Source organism: Anoplophora glabripennis, unplaced genomic scaffold (assembly GCF_000390285.2).
Source record: "Anoplophora glabripennis isolate ALB-LARVAE unplaced genomic scaffold, Agla_2.0 scaffold85, whole genome shotgun sequence".
Lineage (NCBI taxonomy): Eukaryota > Metazoa > Arthropoda > Insecta > Coleoptera > Cerambycidae > Anoplophora > Anoplophora glabripennis.
Window position 1 is genome coordinate 1,077,666 of NW_019416361.1, and position 8,604 is coordinate 1,086,269.

General features: G+C 32.8%; 1 long non-coding RNA gene across 1 annotated transcript in view; it reads right to left on the reverse strand.

Annotated features, from left to right (window-relative positions):
* The window catches only part of LOC108917138, a 10,963-nt gene extending 2,648 nt beyond the window's left edge, over nt 1-8,315 (reverse strand). Inside the window, exons 1-6 of the long non-coding RNA XR_001964795.1 lie at nt 8,227-8,315; nt 7,123-7,278; nt 6,101-6,230; nt 5,596-5,691; nt 3,501-3,589; nt 662-742 (exon numbers count right to left, since the gene is read on the reverse strand). This is a non-coding gene — a long non-coding RNA (uncharacterized LOC108917138). The remainder of the gene's footprint in view (nt 1-661; nt 743-3,500; nt 3,590-5,595; nt 5,692-6,100; nt 6,231-7,122; nt 7,279-8,226) is intronic.
* Between the last annotated feature and the right edge of the window lie 289 nt (nt 8,316-8,604).

Genomic DNA, 8,604 nt, shown 5'->3' on the forward strand with positions numbered 1-8,604 from the left:
CTTTGAGGGTAGATTTGTCGACTCAAAATAAGACAAATATTTCATATAAACATGGGTCCGCAAATCCACCCTATGGGAGGTAGAGGCGTTTGAAGATTTGAAGATGACTTTTGCCAATAACTTTTAACTGCTTTGAAGGAGAGGAATAAGTTATGGGTTAGAGTTTACAGAACCGTTTAGAAATGTTATAAATTTTGAATTTTCACATATTTTTTTTTTTAGTGTACCCCTCCAATTACCTGTATCGGCGACACTGATTTTCAGAAAGAAACCGTTTGCACATTATTCTTAACGCATAGTTGATGTTTACTCGTGTACAAATTTTGACATTTTTATCTTTAGCCGATTTAAAAATAATTAAGAAAAACCATTTGGAAAGTAACAACTTCAACACACTGTGTCTCGAAAACAGGGCGTCTACGATAAAAACTTTACATGAACTACCCCTATTATTTTCCCATGAGGATTCAAAATATTTTTAAAATTGGTTTAATTGGTTTTTTAACAACAAATCTATGTATAAGTTGTTTATCAAAACAATATTGCAAATTTTAATTTAAAAAAAAACAAGCAAAAATTTATGCATTCATTTTACAGTTACCATTTTTTATTGCAATGTAATCTTCTTATTATATTATCTAATTACTTTCGGTGTACTTACTTAGGTAGTGAAGAATGGGTTATTTAAAAATGAGCAGCGTTGGATCCATGCATATCTCTTCCACTCCCTTGTCCTTACTGCCTGTTAAGAAAATTTAGTTTAGTTGTGATTTTAACTGTTAAATTTAACAAGGCATGTACACCACTATAATTTTATTATTACTATTATTATTATTTTTAGACGCTGGCGCTGTAGAAATTGAAATTATTAGAAGTATGATTAGTAAAAAGTAATTTCGTTGTAAGTGATGTAGATTAGGGCCAAATTCAGAGACTTCCCTAAATCTATACTAACCTTTCACTCATCTCAAACTTATGCTTCACTCAACTTAGGGTGCCCTCATGTCATTCTCAATTCTGGTATTCAGAAATGTGTATAAATGAGTCACTAACTTGAGTGTGCATCAAACCACAAATTACTAGATAAGGAAACAGTTGCCTACTCAAATATTACCAAAAATATGTCATCAGTGGAAACCTAATGTCACAGTATTTCTTTATTTTGAATTTGAATAACTGACGTTGAAAATATATACATAATAAGTTACATTTAAATAATAAATAATGAAAATCAAAAGGTCTAATTAATTATCCAGGTAAAAACGATCCTCATATATTCCAAGTAATAATTAGTTAGTAGTTAGTAATATTTAGTTCATTTTCCCTACTATATACTTCATATAGATTAGAATGAGTGACAAGCAATCATTTATGAGGTATGTAACAGAAATAATTTTTAAAAAATAATTATAATTTATATAGCGTTCACGTATAGAATATCCTTTATTGAATACCTGGACTTAATTATTTGTAAAATATACTGCTAGAATATTATGAAACCACAAAATTAATAAATTAGGAACATATAAGCACACGTCAGACACCACTAATATGTCACTAACCTAGCACTCATTTGTGAGGGCAATTTGAGTACGATTTAAGTGACTCATTGAATTAGAATTGTTTATGAATACGATTAGGGTGAGTTTAGTATGAGATAAGTGTGAGCGGAACTTTAGTGAGATCTATGAATTTGGGCCTAAATCTTAAAATAATGCAAAAGTTACCAACTTTCCTGAGATAGGTGGTGTTTCCAATGGTCTTTGGAAACTTACCACCTATCTCTTGCAAACTTGTTGAAAAATTCGCCAACTATTCTGAATTGGACCGTTGAATGAGTGATAAAAAAAGATGTTACAGATTTTCACTTAGGGCCAAATTCAGAGACTTCCCTAAATCTATACTAACCTTTCACTCATCTCAAACTTATGCTTCACTCAACTTAGGGTGCCCTCATGTCATTCTCAATTCTGGTATTCAGAAATGTGTATAAATGAGTCACTAACTTGAGTGTGCATCAAACCACAAATTACTAGATAAGGAAACAGTTGGCTACTCGAATATTACCAAAAATATGTCATCAGTGGAAACCTAATGTCAGTATTTCTTTATTTTGAATTTGAATAACTGACGTTGAAAATATATACACATAATAAGTTATATTTAAATAATAAATAATGAAAATCAAAAGGTTTAAATAATTATCCAGAATACGTATACGAATACGTATAGAATATCTTTTATTGAATACCTGGACTTAATTATTTGTAAAATATACTGCTAGAATATTATGAAACCACAAAATTAATAAATTAGGAACATATAAGCACACGTCAGACACCACTAATATGTCACTAAGTGGTCACTAACCTAGCACTCATTTGTGAGGACAATTTGAGTACGATTTAAGTGACTCATTGAATTAGAATTGTTTATGAATACGATTAGGGTGAGTTTAGTATGAGATAAGTGTGAGCGGAACTTTATCGAGATCTATGAATTTGAGCCTTATAATCTTTAAATTCGTATTTTTCTCTGTACCTTTAAACTTAGTGGAAATACACTTTTGATGTAAAAATAACATCGGCACACAAGAAAATCGAGTGCGAATGTGTGTTTATCTGTCTGATTTTTTTACCTGCCCACCTGTTTGTTTGCTTGTGAGTCTGTATTTATCATCCGCCTGTATTTTCTCTCTGTCCATCTACCTGACATCCTGCCTTTCCACCTGCCTTTTTGTCGGTAATTTTGTCTATCTTTCTGTCTGGCTAAATAACTAAATGTTTCTGTCTGTCTGTTTTTCTGCCACCCTCCGTCAACAGACAAAAGTAGGCAGGTGGGCTTTCGTTATTTTTTTTTCCAATTTTTCGCCTCCTATCCTTACTTTAACTTTAAACGACCTTAAACATGAGGTGATAGCGGTCAACCGACATCGGTTCAGACTCAGTGACCCAAAAAACCCATGAATGAAAATTTTCAGATTTTTTCAACCACCTTTTCTTAGTTTGACCTTCAATTGACCTTGAACCTGACGTGATAGGGCTTAACCAACCTCGGCATCGGAATCAACGACCCCAAAAACCCCTGGGTACCTAGGTAGAGTCCGGTGTTTTTTCAAACTAAATGTTGACATCAAAATCAGTAGCACTGGCGGAGTCTACATCTTTGCACTCGAATTTTTTTGTGTACCGATGAATTAAATGTTTCAAAATATCATTTGAACGTTCTCTGCGCCAAAAATCGATTTATACAAGTTAATATTCGTACTTAAAGGTCTAGGCATTAAATTATCTAAGAACCCACCGTCAAAACCGAAACCGAAATTAAGGTGCGTCTATCCATAGATTCTCGTAATGGGTCCGCCCCCACATAGCCTAGACCGAGAATAAAACGGACAGATCCTAACTAAGGCCACGTCATAACATCCCGAAAAACTCATACTTTGAATGCCATGAAAGCTTTAAAATCCGCTCTAAAATCCGCCGATCTCGACTACTCACCTAAAAAAATTCACGTGCCATTTGATCTCGCCACTCATTTGTGCCATGTAAATTTAGAGGCTGCAAAATGTATATGCAATCCAAAGAACCTGTAATTAGATGCTATTTACTCAACTAGATACTCAAATCACATTTTTTTCTAATATCTAAATTTTATTATATATATTTTTATTTTTAAACGTTTAAATCAATTTGAAGCTGAATAAATAAGCTCGCTGACCTTTGTATTGATTGAGTTCTAAGTTCTAAAAGTAAAAAAATTTGATTTTTTTTTCTTTTGAAATCTCAAAAAAAATTGTCTAAAAATCTTCATAATGCTTTTTGTTTATTTCAATACGGCCATTTTTCACTGAGATACAGTTTTTCGAAAATCACTAAAAGATTAATGAAAATTTGTTGTTCCTTTAATTTTTTCCAGTAATGTACTAATTGTGTTTGTGATAATTCTATATTTGTTTTTTTATGTTTTGTGTTTGATTTCTTTTGGCTAATTAGTTATTATTGAAAATTATTGCCTAGGAAAAACTAACAATTATTTTCTGCTCTTTGAAAAAATGAGGAGAGAATCTTATTGCTTTAAGCACGTTATTCTTCACTGATGTATAGTCCAGACGGTATCTGTTTCAAAGAGTTCCTATTTGGGTGAATCGTATATCCACGGAGATTTTTGGCCTTTTGGCTTTCAAGTATCACTAGAAATGAAAATTTTTCTATGCGCATAAAAGAAAACGTGGGCTTATCTTTTGAAGGCACAATATATTAAAAAAAATCGAAAAATGTTATATTTTTCTTCCTATTTAATTATGTATCTTTTCAAGAGTTCATTTTAGGCGAAAATGGAAGAGAAAAAAATGTTTGTAATTACATTTTTTACAAAATATGACTAGTTACAAATCGAATGAATCATGATTATTATTGTAAAAATCGAAAAAATCGCCAAAAATGAGGTTAAAAAACATTACTAATGTTTAAACAAGCGCCAGAGCTCTCCTAATTGACGGATTCGAATTTTTCAAAAAGCGTTTGAAACCTTGAGAGGAGAGCCCTTCTACTAATTTTCAAGTATATAAAGGCTTTGGTTTTTGCTGTGCAGAATTTTGAAAATTTGCAATTTTTTTTTCAAAATCTAGATTGCAAAATTATTATGCAAAATCTATAGAACCGATTTTGATAAAATTTGGTGTGATGATTCTACATAACATGAAGTTTTCTTGAGCCAAGTATGAAGGTCCTACACACAATTTAAAGACCCCAAAAAAATTCCCTAAAAAGTATTGTTTTTTAACCCCATTTTTGGCGATTATTTCAAATTTTGCAATAATAATCATGATTCAATCGATTTGTAACTAGTCATATTTTGTAAAAAAAAATAATTACAAATATTTTTTTCCTCTTCTATTTTCGCTTAAAATCAACTCTTGAAAAGATACATAATTAAATAGGAAGACAAATATGACATTTTTCGAATTTTTTCAACATATTGTGCCGCCAAAAGTTAAGCCCACGTTTTTTTTTATGCGCATAGAAAAAATTTTAATTTCTAGTGATATTTGAAAGCCAAAAAGCCAAAAATCTCCGTGGATATACGATTCACCCAAACCAAAACAGATACCACCTAATTTAGTAGTATTTTGTACAAATTCGAAAGAAATACTTTTGATGTGATGTGCCAGTTCAATAAAAATTCCATCAGGACCTTTAAAATCTTTAAAAGTACTGCAGGAAGTCGTGGTACTATTAGTATTCAACCGAAGTATTGGCTACAAATATTTCTCTTGCTAAAATAATATGGCAGCGCTGATTAAAGATAATTTCACTGTTAGTTCAAAAGTTGGAAAAGTGTGAAACAAAATCAAATGCATGATTATTCTCATTGATTCGTGTTCATCCAATGTGCCACATGGAAAGAACTTTTTGGAATCAGTCACAAAGGAACAGGAATTTTTTCAGTCGCGGTCCTTTAACTTTGAAATTCACGAGTCTATTGTATCTGTTGAGTATCAAAGATCACCTCAAATGCAAAAGTAACGTCAGTATCACTCCCTGTTCCCTACTTTATTACTACAGTAAAGGGAATGAACTACCAAAGACTCACCAAAATGTTGTTATAACCCGTACATTTCTCCACTAACAACTGCGTAAAATGTAATTCCGTATCCAGAAATTGGGACCTTTAGAATGTATGTATTACCTGAAATATGTAATGAAGAAGTAAATTTTATAGTACCTCAATAATTATTAAAAAAAAAGAACATGTATCATATGAAAATGGGCATGGTGCAAAAATAAACTATAAAGTTAGAACGTTCAACCATGCAGCAATATTTTTTGGTCATCACACCGAGAAACATTATAGAGACCGATACAAATCAGTTCGCGTTTCTGACTCGGGCAGAGATTGAGAAGGAACGCACTCGGCTAGAAGGAATAAGACCGTAGGCGTGTCGATTTGGGACTGGAGCGCTTCCTTTACCGTGTCCAGAACGCATTTGTGGGTGGAACTATTTCAGTCGCAAACTTATTTGTGTCGATCTCCCACTCCCACAAAAAAGTTACAAGAAAAATAGAATTTATGTCAAACTGAATAAACATAAACTTACCGTAATGCGGTTTCTCAGTTTCACTTCGGTAAAAATCAGTTTTCTACATCCATTACTTTTTCAAAACTGTGAGTTGTCGATCTTTTGCTGTTCAGTTCTCTAACCAAAGCGCTGTTGTTTTGAGCCGTAACTAAAATATGAAGAATACTTTCCTGGGCGCTAAATCGTAATTCAATCCCACACGTCAATTGCTCTATCACATCAGGTTTTTGTGATATCCTAACTTAAAAGCGTGCATTTTCCGCTATATTTGTTATATTACATCAAAGTACTACTCTTCTTCAAAATCTATTTCTATTAGTTCGAATACATCACTTGCAATTATTTAGTTTGGCGTATTCATCAATATTCGGAAAGAACCTTAATGTGGGCTCGTTCAAATTGGCTGAAATTGTGGTAACTTGTTGGTTTTGTGTTACTGACCGAAAATCAGTACTTTCCTACTTATAGCAGTCTGAGTCAGTTCTGTTGAAAATGGCTGCAAAATAGTATCACTGACTCAGGCCGCTCTAAGTAGGAAATAATTGATTTTCTGGCCCAACTACTGTGGTGGAAACTTTTGGTCAGTAACACAAAACATTTTAGGATATCTCAGAAACATGATGTGATGGAGCAATCCTGAGATCGGATTCTGATTTAGCGTTTCAAAAACCAATCATTGTTTTTAAGCGGTGAGGGTTAAGTTCCTAGTTAAGTGGGTAGGCTTTCTGTAAATTTGGAATTTGGAAACAGTATAAGTAGAAATTAAGGGTTTTTTCATCAAGTCTTGACCCACTATTTGGCAAACAGACCTGAACTGTTCAATCAATAGATTTAAATAACAGAGTTAAGACTTCTACAAGAATCATTTGATGGCTAGTGTATGTATTACTGTCAACACTAAGAGTGCACGGTCCATATAAAATGAATATTAGTGGAGACGTTTAAAGGAAACTTCGGAAAAACTATCTAGGTTACATTGCGGTTGTTCCTATCACTATTATTGTCGTCATCGTCGTCACGTCGAAGCTTTGACACGTAACCTTTCTGTCGTGCCGGGATATAAGTTCTTTCTGGTACCGAGGCGGTTTGCGATCTGGATCTGGACACCTGCTGTTGAACGGGAACTGATGCGGCATAGGGTGTGGTTCTTGGAGGGACTGAGATCCCGCTCGGTGCAGTGGTTGGTCTCAGACTTTCTGTGAAGAAATAAAAATTATATTAATAAGTACAATTACTGTTATAACGCATATTATCTTAGCAAAACTTTTTTATTGGTCTACTTTTCTCAGAGTAGAAAAATACTTTTTATGTCTCATTCGCACCAAACACATATCCCATGAAATGAAGGAAAACAAACCTAAAATGTTAAAACCGCGAAACTTCATGTTATTTACAATCATAACACCAAATTTCATCAAAATCGGTTTGATAGATTTTGCATAATAATTTTGCAATCCAGATTTTGAAAAAAAGTGTTCAAAATTTTTCACAGCAAAAACCAGGAGCCTTAGATACTTGGAAATTTAATCACATATAGAAGGGCTATCAAGCTTTCAAACGCTTTTTAAAAAATTCGAATCCGTCAATTAAGCGAGCTCTGGCGCCTGTTTAAACATTGGCCGAATTTTTGTACTTATAAACAATTAGAATAACTTTGTGAATATTCAATCAAATCAGAATTTTTAAAGCAGGTTTTAAAAGTTATTGGAAAGACGCTTCTTAAAAAAAAAAACAGATCGATTGATTAATTAATTACGTAGTTATAGCCGATCAAAGTTAACCGTCATTTACACTAAATGTACTGGGACATCCGAGCTCATTTTTCGAAAAATATCTTTGGTAGAAGGAAGAAAAATTTTCATTTCTAGGGATATTTGAAAGCCAAAAAGCCAAAAACCTCCGTGGATATACGATTCACCCAAATATGGACTTTTTGAAACAGATACCGTCTGGACAACTAATATATTTCCGTTTCAGTGTTAACATTTCAATTCTACACAAAGAATCATCAGAGGCGTAGGGAAAGGGTGAAAGTGCTATCATAGCTTCTTCCAATTTTTCAAAATACATATAAGACCTCTTATTTTAAAAAGTGATTCTACAATACCTAACCTACAAATGATTCGAGCAATTTTACAACTTACGTGTATCATCTCCACATCCATAATAAATCATAATAATTTTTCACTGAAATGTGCAACTTAAATGAAAGAAAAAATGGCCACACTTAAATTTTGACAATTTACTGACGTTCGTCCTTCTCTCCATAGCCCACATGAAAAAACGGTAGTATATATAGAGGTATTAAAAATTTAAAGCAGATAAACATTTAAAAAAATTTATTTTTGTTTGCTGGTGAGCCTTTCCAGGTTTTAAAAAGTGTATATTTTTATCAATTGGAGTCCTTGCAGTGAGTAATATTAATAAGTCAACATCTTCACCAACTACAATAGTTAAATTGTTCTATTGCTGTTTCAATTAAGGACATCTGCGTCATTTTGACTAAGGGACTGAGTTTTTTT